This window comes from Canis lupus, chromosome 7 (genome assembly GCF_011100685.1).
Source record: "Canis lupus familiaris isolate Mischka breed German Shepherd chromosome 7, alternate assembly UU_Cfam_GSD_1.0, whole genome shotgun sequence".
Lineage (NCBI taxonomy): Eukaryota > Metazoa > Chordata > Mammalia > Carnivora > Canidae > Canis > Canis lupus.
Window position 1 is genome coordinate 11,241,917 of NC_049228.1, and position 17,245 is coordinate 11,259,161.

The window sequence follows — 17,245 nt, forward strand, 5'->3', positions numbered from 1 at the left end:
GAAAGAAAAAAAGAAGACACTGTTCTCCAACCACTGGGATGGCTTTCTTGCCTCGGACACATTCTTAATCTGTTAAAAAAAAAAAAAAAAAAGAAAGAAAGAAATAAAGAAAGAAAAGAAAAGAAAAAAAAAGTGCACTATTAACCAGGGCTGTTTGTATAGAACCAAGGAAGAAGAAATAAAACCAGGCCGACCTGTCTTGCAAACGCTTCCTCCCTTTCCTGGGACGCTCTGGCATGTGGCTCCAGCCATGGCGTCTCTGCCTCATGCATTCTACTCAGGTTTTTGGTCATGTGCCCGGCTTGTGGGTGGTCGGAAGGTCTTGAAGAAGCCCCTGCATTTTCTCTCTGAGGTCCCTGCACTGCTAGGGGTTGTCTCTGTGTGTATATGTGTGTGCATGTGGGGGGCAGGGCAGGCGGTGGTGGAGGAACAGGTTGCTAAAAGACAAGAGCCCCTGAAGGGGAAGAAATTGGGAAAGAAAGAGTTATGATGGATTTTTATTGGGGGGTGGGGTGGGGAAAGCATCAGGGAGAGAGAAGGGACTTTTCTGGTACTGTTGTAAAAGTAATTGTCTCAGCTAGTCTACCCAGCTTTGTTCTCTCACTTCTTCCCCCAACCTCCCTTTGCTCTTGCCCATGGTCCCTCACCTGACTGCTTCCGTCCAGGTCTTTCCAAGCCTGGGTCTTCCCATCATTTGGGCCAGGTCTTCTCTCCAAATGTCAATTAGTGGTCATTCATCCACCCCCTTTTCTGCTTCCTTACCATGTTTTTATATATAAAAACATGTTTTTATATATAAAAACATATAAAAAGTATAGCACTCTTTACTTGTCTATTTACTTTTTTTTGCACGTATACCACCCACTGTCCCTGTTTGAGGGTAGATTTTGGGAGGGCAGTATTATTTTTGTGTTTTACTCCTTTATCCTCAATGTCTGCACCCAGGTCTAGCCTTCAGTGAGCGTGCAATACTGTGTGTTGTTTAAACAAACTATTTCTGAAAACAGATGTTGTCCTGAAGGTCAAGTCACATTAACCATCAGCTCCAAAAGGTTCCCCAAGTTATTTCCTGAATCATGGTACTGTGGCCAATTTTGCTCGAGGCTACCACGTGGGCCACATGGCCCCTTTGGTTACAAGGTATTTTGTCTGGTTCTCCTTGTTTAAGTCCGATGCTCATTTGACAGGTAAACCAGGTAGTGGCTTCTTGGAAAGGAAGGACATTTCTTCTGAGTCTATGGTTTGTGGCGTGTTCCCTTAGTGTGAGCTGGGAGGTTGCCATCATTGTGGTTCTGTGCCGACCCCTGGGTGGGAGTGAGAACAGCTGGAGGTCTGTGGGGAGGAAGAATAGGCGACCAGAGAAGGAGAGATGAGAAAAGAAGGACATTCTAGACAAGGGAGGGTCAGAAGGCCCCTTTTTGGCTTGACATGGCCGACCTTAGACCCTGGAAATTAGTGACACTGCAAACGGTCCCCACGGTAGCTGAAATGCTGAGCGAAGTGCCAGGTTTATCTCTTTTAAATTACATGGGCTAACTGCCTTTTTCCAGGAGCTGAATAAACTAGAAGAGTCACAGGGAAAGGAATTTCCTCCTCTGGTTGGATCATGCTCTTTAAAAATTCTGATTACATAGACCAAGGTTCTAGTTGCTAAGAGTTGCATCTCCCAACCCGGAGCCCCTTTTCAGAGCTGGATGTGAGGTGCAGCGGGCAAGTGGGGAAGTCCTTTTCTGCTGGTTCAGAGCATCACATGGGCCATTAAAAATGAAATAAAACAAAACAAGTTCTTCTTTTTCTAGAACTTGCCATGACTGATATAAATGGAAATTAAATTCATCTTGGGGCTTGTTTTTCTTTCTCTGTCTTACAGTTGGAATGATTCCTTTCTCCCAGGAAGCTCAGCGAGGCATTTCCCAAGTGGCCTTGATCTCATTTCCAACTTCGGGGGACCCATGGGGTCACAGCTTTATGGGGAGTGGAGCGGGGGGCAGGTCCTGAGTGAGTAGTTCAGCTCCGGGCATTTTAATTCCACATGGAGTTGGCAGAGAGAAGGCCAGAGCAGGCCCCAGACCATCTAATCCCTTATCGCGAGGACCCCAGCTCCATGCCAAGAACTCGACTTTTGGAGAATGGCAGTCTCCTTGGGGGAGACTCTCATCTCTGCAGGAAGCCAGCAGGCAGAATGGACACCACCAGATAGAGCCTTCTGTAGCCAGTCCAGAGGCATCTGATTATTCAGTGGATGATTTTTTTTCTGGTCCAAATAAGCCTCCTATCCCTTCATCAGAACAAAGCTGGACTTTCCCACTCTCCGGCTGGCGGAGATAGCTGTCTTAGGCTCCTTGGAAAAAGCTCCATGGTTACCTTTCTTTCCCTTTTCCTTAGATCTTTTTGTTTGTTTGTTTGTTTTCTTTCTCATAAAGTGAGAAAGACATTCTTCCGTGCCTTGGCAGACAGCTGTCTGAGGTCCTTCCTCTACTGGGGTCTCACCGTTGGCCCCCCCCAGTCCCTCCCAGTCAAACATGCGACAAAAGCTCCTCCTGCCTTGCCTTTCACATATCGTGTCTGAGGGAAGGAGCCGATCTCTGTGCCAGCAAGTGAAACCTTGGCACCCTCTCAAAGAAACCTGAAGTGAGAAGGGTTCAAGAGGGAGGTCGCTTTGTGCGGAAAAGCTCCCGCCACAGCCTCCCCACCCGCTTGTCTGAGGGCCTCCTGTGGGGGCACCGGAGAGATGGGAACTTGGTGGGGGTTGTGTCCACCCTGGCTCCTTTAGCCATTGCTTTAACTTTAAAGAGACTGAAGAAAAAAGATTCCCATGGGATGTAGGAGAAACCTAACCCCACTCCCCTCCCATCCCTGTGTCTGTTCCGGATTGGAGGTTTCAGTCTCAAAATGCCTCATTTCCCCGAAACCACCAAGTTAGTGCACTGACCCTCCACCTGGAAATGCCATCACCAACTGGCTTCTCTCTTCATGTCTCAGGTGAATGTTTCTTTAGTACAAATAGACATTTATTGTCAGACACCGGGGCATCAGGTAATTAAATCACCATCCTATTGGCGTCCAGGAGGCAAGGGAGAAATATAAGTGATTAACTTTCAGTGTAGTGCAGTGTGATGGGAAGCTGGATGTCTAGGGCTTAGCCTGGAAGTTTCCAGGGAGAAGCTCTTCCAGCATAGCTCCTGGTCCATGAGCTGCTGGGGTTAAAGCCCTCCTCCCTCCTGGTGCCTGATGGCCCCACCCTTCTCAGGCTCAGCGGGAGGGAAATTGACAGTTAGGACCCAGTTGGTGTGACTATTGGGAGAACAGAGACCCACCCTGGACCTCTGGTTTCACTCGTACAGGGCGGCGACCAGTTCTGAGGGTGGAGAAGGAAATTCCGTGACGTCATGGGAATAGGATTGCTACTTTCCACCAGGCCCCCTTTTCTTGAGAAGGTGAACACGGCTGGAGCATCTAGTTCTTGGGTTTGAATATTTTCTTTTTCTCCTGGGAGAACTTTTCATGGCATTAGCAGCCACTTTCAGAATTAATTGCCAAGGCAAGAGGAGATCAGATCTTTCTGTTGAGCAGTTCACAAGCCAGGGAAACTGCCAGAAAAGTAGAATTAGAGGGTGACATTTTATCTTGGAAGAAGTAACAGAGAAGAGGTGGTGATAATGGTTGTCTTGTGTTTTTTTTTTTTTTTTTTTTTGAAATAAAAATAAGGAGAAATGAGCCTGTAGCCACTGCTTTGTCCAAGGTAAGAGGTGAGTAAGTTTCCCTCTCTGGGTGCTAATGTCCTGGTACAGGAGACTCATGAACTTAAGTTTCTCTCTTTTAATGATGCGTGGAGAGCTCGTGTCTAAGTTTCTCTGTTTTAATGATGCATGGAGTCCGTGTCTAGAGTTCTTGAACTCTAGGCCCCCGTCCAACTCTTAAAGTTTGACTTGGTCCATAAGGTAATCAGCATTGAGCACGTGTCCCCTTCGTGTAGGAGGTGGTGCCCCTCTCAGCTGTGGGTGACTACTTTACTCTCATTGGAATCTGAAAATTTGGATCAGGAGATGAGAGCTGTAGTAAAAGTATCGGGTGGTGAGGTCGAAGCCATTTTAAGTTCAGTTTGGGCAATTATTCACTGAACAACCATGTGTTATGGGCCTGGCCCAATGCTAGTGTGGGGAGATGGGGACAGAAGAGATGAGTGTGGGCATGCAGAGGGCCTCTGTGACGAGGCCAAACAAAGCTGGAATGAGGCCTTTTCATGGGAGACCCCATGGCACTCCCGTCGTTCCATGTGTGTTAAAGGCCGGGAGCTGGTGGGCCCAGACTGACAGGGCTAGCCAACTACATAGTTTGTGGTGTTGCTACTATTCGGTTTTGAAGAAGGCTGTGACTTTTGTGTAAAACAAAGGTGTAAAAGGTTGCGGTCCTTCTGTGTGTGGGCATGGCACGATGTCACCCTACAATTCTCTGAAGACTCCTAAGGAACTGGTGTCTGCGCATGAGCTCATGGCCTCTCTCCTGGCCTCCTCCCTCGCTGCCCGCCCAGGCCGCCTTTGTTTTGACATCTTTTTAAACTCTCCTCTCCATGTTTCCTGTTTTCATGGATCTTCCCCTTCTGCTGTATTTTTCCTGTGTCTGTTTGGTCTCCCAGATGTTGCAGCCACTGGTTATTTTGGTAGCTATCTGGGCATCACAAGATCTGGAAAAAAAAAAAAAAAAAAAAAAAAGAAAAAAGAAAAAAAAAGACAATGGAAAAAACCTATATTAGAAAAAAATTTCCATACGTGAGTCCTAGGTTGCATACTGGGCCACCCCAGTGTTTCAAATGCATAGCTTGGGTGTTGCTGTACTGATGGAGCCAATCACCTGAAATATGCTAAATTCAGTTAAAACATCCACCATTCTTTCATATTATGTCACTTCCTTGGAGCACATTGCAGCACCCCACATGTATTTGGCGCTCACTAAATGTTGGCCAAATTAGACTTATTAAGCACTGGACCCTCCCTGGAGAGATATTTTGAGGTGTAACAGCCCAGAGTCCTTTTTACCATTTCTCTACTAGCTGTCATGTAGCAGAAAATTAATGGATACAGCAATCCAGTCAAATGGTGGTGGAGGCCATGGTTGTCTGTATATGCAAAATAAAAGAAATCCCACAGAAGACATATGTTGCTCCGATGGGGACTCTAATAGATGTCTGGCACCAGGACGGCCGGCAGTGCCTGGGAATTTGGCCTGAGAAAGGCCTATAGGAAGAGTCTCATTAGTTAATTCGGTGTGGGCCAGATCCTGCAGGTAGGGAAACGGTTTCCTTAGACACCATTTAGTTAACGACTCTGCAGGTAGGTGTGGCGGTGGCTCAGTAGGGCTGTGAATTCCTCCTTGTGGGGAAGGATGCCTTCTCTCTGCCCTGACCACAGACTGCAGTCCTATCCAGGAGACCAACCTCAGACGGGGTGACAAGACAACTTGCTCTTTCATATTCACCATGGACAGACCTGGCATAACGAGTGGCATATAATTGACAGAAAGGACACAAACCTCTCAGTGGATTTTCCCAGCACTCCATGGATTAGGTAGAGGAGGCATTCCCATCTTGCTTAGTTGGAAAGAATCTCAGGGCTTCAGGGGGCCAAGTGGCACAGTGGAAAGAGCAGGAGCTAGGGGTCAGGGCTCTAACTGGGTCTCTTCGTATTTCGAACACTTCATCCCACATTCAAGCCATGGAAAAGTCTTACGGATTCTACGTCCCAAACTATTTCTCAAATTCATTTTTTCCCCATTCCACTATCATAGGTGACTCTTAGGTCAATAGTTATACATTTAAAGAGAAAAAGCTGTTCCAGCATTTCTATTGTGGAGATGGGTGTGGATCTCTAAGTCGCTATAAAAACGCAGGGAAGGGCAGTCTGTCAACAGATCCAGCACATTTCCTGTCATATTTGTGACCTTAGTTCTTGGTGTTTCTTTCATTAAACAGGGATCTGTATTTTCTAAAAGTAAGAAGCTGAATTTGGTGTAGTGAATGTCATGAATTAAGGAAAAAGCCTGATGGGTCACTTGTGTTAAGGGCATAAGATTTAACTCAATGGTTAGTGAAAACATCCATGCCCATCAGCTCCATATATGCAGGAGACTCCAACTGATCCGCAGAATAATCAGCCTCAGTGATTCAATCTAATGTGAGGTGCCTTGTAAGGTGCTTGGGGGTGAGGTTTTGAGGTGAATATTTGTTTTGGTTGCTTGATTTTCTGCTGTTTCATGAAAAGTGTTGCTGTAGGAATATTCCTGAACTCTATTCTTATGCTCCTATGATGCTTTGTGTTGCATCTCAGGGGTGTTTTGGCAATAAGGAGGACTGGCTTTTTCATCACGACTAGAAGAGATTTGCTGGAGAACCTCAGCCGGATGGAGAGTTCCAGAGCTCCAAAGGGGAAGCAGAAAGAAAATCTCTTGCATTTCAGGATGATAATAATAGCAGTAGCAGGTACTGAGGTCAGGCCCCTGTTCAAAGCACTTCAGGTGGATTACAAATTATGCTTTTCATCTTGACAACTGCCCCATGAGGTAGACTCTATAATCTTCATTTTATGGGTGGGGAAACTGAGGCACAGAGAGACTGATTAGCTTGCCCACATTTTGTCAAATTTGGGAACTCCTCTATTCAACTTTTCTTGTGTACTATTATTAAATACATTATGAAGTGATATTAAGAGTATTCCTGGGAACTATTCCTACCCTAGGACCACCAGCAGTAAGTACATAAGGGATTGCAGACCACACAAATATACCCCACAACACCCAAACCAAATATATTACCCACTCAGCTTTCACTTGGCTGAGTCCCCAAAATGCCCATAGCCCTTCCTCCACCATCTGAGTGAAGGTTGGAATGGCCATCAGAGTGGAAAGCAGGAGACATCTTCACTGACTTCACTTACTTATTAAATATCTTACTTCTGCAAACTTCATAAAAACATGATCATGTGAACACAATGCAACAGACTCTCCCAGGGTCTTTGAAGTGGTTGGCATGAGAGAGGAGCCCTGAAAGTTATACTCATTAGCTTTACAATACATTTTCTCCTGGTCATATTTATATAATTTATGTTCACGCACGTGCGCGCACGCACGCACACGCACGCACACACACACAATGGTAGCAGGATGCATGTCCAAAGGTGTTGGATGACTGTCTTCCGCCACCAGTCCTAAGGGGTATTACCTCCCCCTTGGAGGTAGTATGAGTGGGCTACATTTGAAATAGGTCATGAAACTGAGGCTTGGGTTCACTGATTTCCCCACCGCATCCCACCCCACCTTTCCCTACAACAACCCTGTTAGTCAGGAGGTATCATCCCCACTTTGCATGTGTGGGGGGTGAGGCTCAGAAGAAGGGCACAGGGTAGAGAACCAGCTCTGATAGCCACTTTTTACTGTATGAACTAGCGATGGCCTCTATAAAAAGCACAAATAAAGATCACATTTCATGGCCTCAAGAGGATGGGATGGCAAAGAGCTTATTGCTCCTTAGGGGAAGTTAAGCACATAATGATAGGTTGTTGTATTGGTTAGGATTAGTTTTGGCTGTGAGTGGCAGCAACTCCTGAGTAGCAGTGGTTGAAATGAGACGGATATTTATTTCTCACTCATGTGAAGGTCCAGGTAGGTGGTCCACCATCACCAGGGGCTAAGTCCCTTCTGTTGTATTGCTCTGCCATCCCCAACGTGACCCGGAGTGGCTGCTATATAGCTTCAATCATGAGATCTTTAGCCAGTGGGATGGAGTAAAGGGCAGGAGGAAGACGGGCTTCTTTCTAAGTACACTTACTGAGAACTTTGTATAAATACACATGCATACAACTTCCACCCCTATCTCCGATCTCATTGCCCAGGACTTTGTCATATGGCCACACCAAGACACAAAGGAGACTGGGAAACATAGGTTTATTCTGGGCAAGCCTGTCTGCAGATAACACTGTGGGAAGACGGTAGAAGTGATATCAGGGGACAGCTGGCGCAGTTGTCCTGTGCTGTATGTCATCACGTTATGCTTTTTATCATCTCAAGAAGATTTCATTCTCTTTGAAGGCAGGAATTCTGTTCCATATTCATCACAGAATCAGAGACATTTTAGAGTGAGAAAGAGCCATAGAGACCATCCAGTTCAGTGATTTTCAAACTTCTTTTTATCAGTATATTTACTCTTTCATAAGAAATTCTTCATGGGGCCCCAATATGAGCTTTAAAAGCAATATGTTGTTAAAAGAAATGCCTTTAGTTCTGAATTATAGCATTTTCTTATTTTAAAGTCAGCCAAAACTCAAGTTAAAGAATTGAGGTTTGTAATGTGCCAATATTTGATATATGATACATCTGAGGGTAAATTTTCCACTGGCATAGAAATGGTTTTTAAATCTACTTTTAATGATGAAATTCAATACAATATTTTCAGAACACCTTCAAACTTGAATTTGAAAATGACCAATCAAACCTGAACTTCTCGTAAGTACAGCAAGTATTTTGAGGCTCAACGTGGCGAAGTGATTTAGTACCATCCCAGAGCTAGGCAGTGGCGGAAGTAGGCTAAAATCAGGAGTATGGGCTAATTTTCCAGCATGGTTCCAGGTACCAAATTCTTATTTTTTTTTAATTATTTTTTTAAAGATTTTATTTATTTATTCATGATAGTCACAGAGAGAGAGAGAGAGAGAGAGAGAGAGAGAGAGAGAGGCAGAGACACAGGCAGAGGGAGAAGCGGGCTCCATGCACCGGGAGCCCGACGTGGGATTCGATCCCGGGTCTCCAGGATCGCGCCCTGGGCCAAAGGCAGGCGCCAAACCGCTGCGCCACCCAGGGATCCCACCAAATTCTTATTAAGTCTATATTTCTTAGGAGGCTGTTGGGTATAGAGTGGCTATGCGATATGTATTTGTTGACAGTGAAAGCCCTTTTCTTCCTTCTTTCCTCTTTTTTTTTTCCATGAAAGCCCTTTTCTTAATGATGGGGTATGTCCAGTTAAGAAGGGTAGGGACCCTTAGGGTCACAGGGTCATTATTTAATATGGAGGGAATGACAATACTGAAGAGTTGTTTGGCTCTTTCCATGTTTACAGTGTGCACCTGTATTATTGTATATACATTATCTCATTCAATCCTCTCCAAAGCTTTTCAACAATCAGGGCAGCTAATATTCCTATTTTATAGATGAGGAAACTGGCTCAGGCTGTTGAGTGACTTGCCCAAGCACATTAGGCTAAGTGAGTGATAGAAGTTACATTTCTGGAGCTACATTTTCTGAATCTAAATCCAAATCTCTATTCCCAGGTCTCACCCTGCTTGTTTTGCTTTTCTTTTCTTTTTTTTTTTCTTTTTTATTTTTTTTTATTTTTATTTATTTATGATAGTCACACAGAGAGAGAGAGAGAGGCAGAGACACAGGCAGAGGGAGAAGCAGGCTCCATGCACCGGGAGTCCGACGTGGGATTCGATCCCAGGTCTCCAGGATCGCGCCCTGGGCCAAAGGCAGGCGCTAAACCGCTGTGCCACCCAGGGATCCCTTGTTTTGCTTTTCATGTACTTTGTGCCTTTTTCTGTGTTGCACCTGTCTAGGGGATACCATTCCCACTGCAGTCCATGGAGTTATGTTTCAGTCTATTTACATGACCTACAATGGGAATGGCATCTTTACCATGGGCAGGGGGTAGGCCTTGCCCTCTATTCTCACCTTTACTTTCTGCCCTCCTCATGCTCCCTGGGCTTGGTACAGGTAGGGCTCAGAGTCCTCACCAGCTGGCTCATGTATTGTAGTGGCAAGGGCAGTAGTGGGCTGAGCTTGAATCTGAAGTCAAAGGATTTGGGTTTGAGTCTCACCTTCATCATTAACTAGCTACAAGGCCTCAAGCAAGTCCCTTTGCCTCTGAGCTGTCTCCTCAGTAAAATATGGAGATGTTCTACCACCATTTATAGTTGTGTTAATAATTGAATGTATCCAGCTCTGTGTCTCTAGACAGCATTGTTCACATGCTGTGCGCACCCCACCCCACCAGCTTCCAGAGGACATAGTGCTGGGAGCAGTGAGTAGGGAGGGGTACAGGTTGGTGAAGTTGGCTGATTCACCCTCCATGTAAATGCACTCGAGGAATGTTCCTGAAATACCATGCTGTTTCTCCCAGTATCTCATGATCACTATGGTTATTGGTTTTGATGCTGTTCTTGGTAAAGATGGGACCAAGCTGATTGGCTCCCCCAAGTAAAATACATTCCTTTAATCATTCATTCACTCAACAGATATTTATTGAGGATCCATATGTGCCAGGTATATTCATGGGGCTGGGGATGAAACAGCTCTATACAAAATGGATGGAGTCCTTGCCCTCACACAACTTGTAATCCTGTGGGGGAAAGGAGACAGACCAGAAGCAAAGAAACACAAAAGTATATAATACAATATAAAGTAGTGACAATTTCTCTGAAGACAATTAAGAAGGGTAAAAAGTTAGAGAGGGGTCAGGCTGTGGGCCTGTGTTTGAGTGGTGTGTGTGCATGCATGTGCAAGTATGTGTAGGACAGTGGGACAACCTTCCTAAGCAGGTGACACAAATTATTTGAAGGAAGAGCCGAGTTCCTAGTTCTTGGGAAATGTTTGGTTCATGTTAAATAAATAATTATTGATAAATCTTGAGCCTACTCTGTTCAAACCCTCCTCCCCTTTCCATGGGCCCCCCAAGTCCAAATGGCTCCAACGGCCTTTCCAGCATGAACCTCACTCTCTCTTTTATCTGATTGTCTCACTGTCTTCTATACATCGAGTCCATTTTCTTCACCCCGCTTTGGCCTGGTCTGTGATGGGCCCCTTGCCATGATTGTTCCATGAAGTCTTCTCTCATGACTTTACAGATCTCTCCTTTCTGGGCATTTTTATTATACATACAGCCCATACTGCATAGTCTGCACATACTTTACTTTTGTTTCATTCATGTTTGTTGGCTCTGCCTCTTCAACTGCTGCTGTCTTAAACTTCTGGATTCCCTCTGGGACCTCCTACAATGTAAAGTCCATGGGAGGTGCTCAACAACCCATAGTTATTGATTAATTGAAGAATTATTTTCTCTCTGGAAAGAAGAAATGGGAGATAAGCCTGGAGTGATGATCGCAAACAATGGCACAAATCCCTCCCATCAGGATGCAGTGTCCATTTCCCCAGTCCTTAAATTTAGGCTGGTCTTATGAGGTATTTTGACTAATAGAGTATGGTGGAAGTGAAGTTGTGCAAGTCCCAGGTCTGAAAGCCTTGTGGCTTTTGATCTTGGGCTGGAAATGCTTCCAGCACTGAACATGCCAAGGCTAGCCTGGCAGAGGGCAAGAGGCCACATGGAGAGGGGTCTTGGCCATCCCAGCTGTGGCCCCAGATATGGGAGTGAGCCTAGCCAAGAACAGCTGAGCCTGGTTCAGACCAGAAAGATCACCCAGCTGAGCCTGGCCCAAATTGTCCATCCACACAATTATGAACTAAATAACATGGTGGTTGTTTTAAGCCACTGAGTTTGGGGTGGTTTGCTCTGCAGCACTGAATAACCAATATATTCTGAGACCACTCTGGTAGCAAGGCACAGTGTTTCTAGAAATAATCCTTTGCAGTCATATCATACATGCATTATGTACTTTAAACCTCTTTCCTGTTCATTGCTTCATTTAATTCTTATAGAATCTTTTTGAGGAGACAGGCATTTGTCACTGTACCTATTTTACAGATTAGGAAAGCAAGACTTAAGAGAGTTTGCCTCAGACAAGCTAGCTGGAAGAGCATGGAGGGCTAATGCTCAGGCTTCTGTCATGTGAAGTCTCAGGACACATGGTGGCCTTCCCTGTTGAGAACAGGTTAACCCCGAGGGCAACAGCCTGAGTTCTACAAAGAAAGCTGGGACCTGAAGGGCCTCACTCTGAGGCTGTCTGTTCTAATGAGCCTGGATACCCTGGGCTCCTCTGACCTCCAAGTAGGCAGGTTGTATAATGAGAAACTCATAATGAGGCTTAGCAAGTCCTTGTTTTTTCCAGAGTTGCTATGAGCCTTTGCTTTGCTGCTGGATTAGGCTGCTTGTGAAGGTTTCTAATTCGGGGTCTTAATTTTTGTAAAGCGTGAATTACAAGAAGTCAGAAGAATGATGCAAAGAGCATTTAATAATGCACATTCACAAAAGAAGTGGTGTAACTACATTAATTAGGCAAGTCTTGCGTAAAGATGCAATGTAATTATATATTTGAGACAGTTAATTAGGGAGCTACTTGGAAATTTCAGTGAATATTAAGGTAATTATACATAAATACTATAACCATTAAGACTGCACCCATAATGAAAGCAATAACTAATTACATAAATAACAGCATACTTATGTTTTTACATTACCAACACCTAACAATGCTTCCTCTTCCCCGCCTCCCTTCACCATGCAAATGACAAATCTTCCATTTTTAACTCAGATATTCTTGCAAATGGTTGGAAACAATGACCTTTCTATTTCTTTTCTCTATTTTGACAAATCTGGGCCCATTGTGGGAGCTTCCAGTGACTGGACAGAAGTGTGGGATGTGAGAGACGGTCAGCCCTGCCTGACTTTACCTGAGTAGTTGTGGGCAGGAATAAACCAGGGCCAAACCATGCAGTGGCTGGAGAGGGGCAGGTCAGGACCATGGACAGAGTCAAGGTGCATGCTTGGAAGACCTGGCCTCCAGTCCCAGTGGTCCAATCATCAATTGCACCACCTCAGAGAAGTCACTTTGTATCTCTCAGCCTCAATTTTCTTATTATATCAAATGGGATAATAGTAATCCCTGCATTTCAGGGCTATAATGAAAGCAAATATAAAACTGTTAAATGCCATCCTGTGTGACTGGTTAAAGTTTGCCTTTGAAGCTCCTGATCATTGATCTCTGTGCCTTTTGCTCCTTCAGCATGTCTGCTTCATTTTCAGAACTCTCAGATACCCATCAAACTGACTGTACTGCCTTCCCAATTAAGAACTGCTTTTGTGAAAGGATCTGGAGATCATTCACACTCAAGTGTGACTGACTGATGACTTAAAGCCCAAACATTAAAGTGCTTAGAGGGCTTGGGAATGTATTTATATTTTAACAGGAAGCAAAGTCTTTAGCTCTTGCCCTGTAGAATGCCCAGTCAACAGGTAGTTAATGAAATGTTTGGGTAGGAGCACTTCTGGACACTCTGGGTATTTTAGCATGTGAGTGTTTGCTATACCACATGGGAGGGGCCACATAGAGTGGTTGGTAAGAGCAGACTGAGAAGTCTGAGATATCTGGGTTCACATCTTGGCTCTACCACTAGCAAACTACTTAGCTCCTCTAATAATACAAATACTAGCATTTATTGGTGAATTATTATTTTGAAGGGAACATTTTACATGTATTAATTTAATCTTCATAACAATCCCACAAAGTACATCCTATTATTGTCCTCATCTTATAGGTGAGAAAAGTGAGGCACAGAGATATTGAGTAACTTGTTCCAGGTGACATAGCCAGAAAGTGGAGGAACCTGGATTTCAGTCTCAACACTTGGCTCTATAGCCTGAATTCTTTGTCTCTATGATACTGTTTCCCTTTAAATGCAAGATGATGCCAATCATTATATTTACTGCACGGAGCTAATTGAAAGTTTTACACGAGATAGTACAGGTAGCATGATTAGGTCAGTGTCAGCACTCTGTAAATATTCTATCCTATTAAAGTTTGCATCTTAGCCCAAATGTTAGCAAATATTTATTTTTCTGTTTGACCCTTCTCTTGGCAAATCAGAGTCTCTCCAGTGTTCCCCATTTCCCACTATGTTTCATTATTTGCAACTCAGTCAATTTCCCACCAGATAGTCTTTTCTTCTGTGTGAGGTATGGATGTGAGGGATGAGCTTGATTCCACCTGACTCTCCAGAACAATGTTGCCTGTTCAGAGTTCAAAAGGGAAGACAGACACTTGACTTGACATTGCTTCTACTGCCCAAAGTCTGACTGATACCCTGTTGGGTTCTGCTGATTACTTGGAAATCACATGTCATTTTTTACTGGAGAAGTTTTATAATCTCACTTATTGACCAGATTTAGATATAAATTTCTTTAAACTCTTGAGAAAATCAAATCTTCCCTTTTGGGAATGATAAGCAACAGTAATATTTGGTACCTAGAGACTTATTACTTATTTTAAAAATTTTTTGAGACTTATTCTTTAAAGAAACATGAATGGTATGTCTGGAATGGACGAAGGATCTTTAGTGAGGCATTTGGTACCTCAGAGTGAAGCCTTTTTTATTTTTTAATTTATTTTTATTGGAGTTCAATTTGCCAACATATAGCATAACACCCAGTGCTCATCCCATCAAGTGCCCCACTCAGTGCCCATCACCCAGTCACCCCAACCCCCCGCCCACCTCCCTTTCCACCACCCCTTGTTCATTTCCCAGAGTTAGGCGTTTCTCATGTTCTGTCTCCCTATTGATATTTGCCACTCATTTTCTCTCCTTTCCCCTTTATTCCCTTTCACTAATTTTTATATTCCCCAAATGAATGAGACCATATAATGTTTGTCCTTCTCTGATTGACTTATTTCACTCAGCATAATACCCTCCAGTTCCATCTATGTCGAAGCAAATGGTGGGTATTTGTCATTTCTAATGGTGAGTAATATTCCATTGTATACATATACCACATTGAAGCCTCTTTTAGCTTGGCATATGTTGGGGATCAGTCTGTCTCCATGCTCCCACCTATGCACCCTGATGTTACATGCACCTACTGTCACGGTTTGTACTCAGTCTTTTTATCCAGAGGAGAGGCATATTGAGAAAAACACCTACACAATTGCAGAGAAAAGTTTTTCCATTTACATATATTAATCCACCTTTATTCACAAGTATAAATAAATCCTTCATTCCTAATAGACACTAGATTACCTCTAGATATTCAGGGCAGAAAATGTAAAGCACAAAACAGTAAAGCCAACTAATAGAATTAATCCCAGAGAAAACAGAGATACTTTAGAGAACAGAAGGGGACTCAAATTATTTTTAGTTAGTATTCTTATGAGGATCCAAGCCAATATTGCATTTATAAAATAACTTGCTCTAAAAAAGAGAGAGAAAGCAAAAAACAAGAAAGAATTTTTTTGGAATTAAAAAAATATGGGTACATATATAAACATTTTAATAAAAGTCCTGGAAGACCATACTGAAAATAATTTCCCCATTTGTGGAGCAAAAGACAAAAAGATATAAATTACAGATGAAATTTAGAGACAGGAAAGATCAAACAAAGAGATATAATCCCATTCAATACGATTTCCAGAAGAGACCAGAGACAAATGAAGAAAAGGAAATAAGCAAATTTCCTGAAGTTCAGGAAAGGTAATCTTTTAAAATTACAGTTAGCTGTCAGTAAATAAATAGAAAATACCCATGCCTAGGTATTTATCAAATTTCAGAACATAAGGATACAGAGAAAATTCTAAAAGTTTCTGAAGGGAAGCTTATCAATTAAAGAAAGATAATCAGATTCCTGATTCCTATTTGACTCTCATCAGCTACACTGGTTGCTGGAAGAGAATGGAACAACATCTTTCAACTTCTGAGGGAAAATGATTTTGAACCTAGATTTATATACCTAGCCAAACTATCATTCAAATGTGATGTCTAAGGATACTTCAGAGATGGAAGGACTCAGAAATGTTATCTCCCTCACTGCTTTTCCATACAAAACAAAAACATATAAAATCTGAGCACAGAGACTAACAAAATAAGAAAATAATTGAGGGGAGGAAAATGCAGACTACAATACTCAGAGCATTAAAAAAAAAAAAAAAATCCCAGCCTAACAGCTATACAGCAGGCCAAAAACCAATTGGTTCAAATTAGAACAGATTTCAGATAACTCCAAGAAGAATGTAAGAAAAAGTGGATTTCAGTAAGTAGTATGATTGTGAGCTCTCAATATCTTACAGAAATTATTTTAAAATGTGTAGTTCTTGGGGCACCTGGGTGGCTCAGTGGTTGAAACTTTGCCTTTGGCTCAGGTTGTCCTGGGGTCCTGGGATCGATTCTGGCATCAAGCTCCCCACAGAGGGAGGGAGATCCCTCTGCCTATGTCTTTGCCTCTCTCTCTGTGCCTCTCATGAATAAATAAATAAAATCTTTAAAACATGTAGGTCTTTTTATTATAAGAAAAAGAAAACTTTAGGAATTTCAGGAAAACAAAAACTATACCAAGAATCATGGCTCAAATATGGCATGATTTTGAATATTTCATGGATAGTTGTTTCTCATAGCACATAACATCTTTTAGCATTCCTTATCATTTATCTTCTTATTTGCTTTTTTTTTGTTTTTTTTTTTTTTTTTTTACTCCCACTAGAATGTAAGCTCCATGAGGGCAGAGAAATTTATTACATTCACTATTTTATTCCTTGCACCAATAAAAGTTTTTAGCACATAGGCATTCAATATTTGTTAAATAATTGAATAAATTAAGAAAATGCAAATCTTATCAGCATCCTCAAAATGAAATTATCAATCTTTTTTTCTACTTTATTTAACCTAGTAATAATAGTTATTTCAAAGTTATTATATGAAACTCCAATATTCCTTTGGGTCTGTTTTTTGTTTTAAATTGAATTGTTTGTTTTCTCATTCTTCAGTTTTAAGAGTTCTTTGTGTAATTTGGATAACAATCATTTTTCAGATATGTCTTTTGCAAATATTTTCTCCTAGTCTGTTGGTCATCTTCTCTTGTTTTGGTGGATTTGTTTTTATTGTTTTTCCTGTTTTGGTCATTTGGTCTTGCCTGTTATTATACCAAGTAATTTTTTATTGAGTTATGGATGTTGTGAAATAAAAATTGTACAGGTGATCCCAAGCTCTGGATGGTGTTTTTGTTTTTTGTTTTTGTTTTTTGTTTTTTGTTTTTTGAGAGACGGTAGGCATTGCATGTGAATCCAGACAAGGATTAAATTTACTTGAATCTGGGCTTGAGTCTTGGTAGAGACTGGTCTATTTTGGTTTGCCTTTAGTTCTAGGAAATTGTCCTTTTACAGAACGACTGGGATGTTTTTGGGACTTACTGTGTATTAATGGGCCTCAAACTCCAATTTTCATTCTGGTTATGTGAGATTGCCTAGAAGTCTGCTTAGCTCTTAGATTTGGGGCTCCTTCCTTCTGTTTTGCTTCTCTGACACTCTGCTTCATGATGTCTTATCTGAAG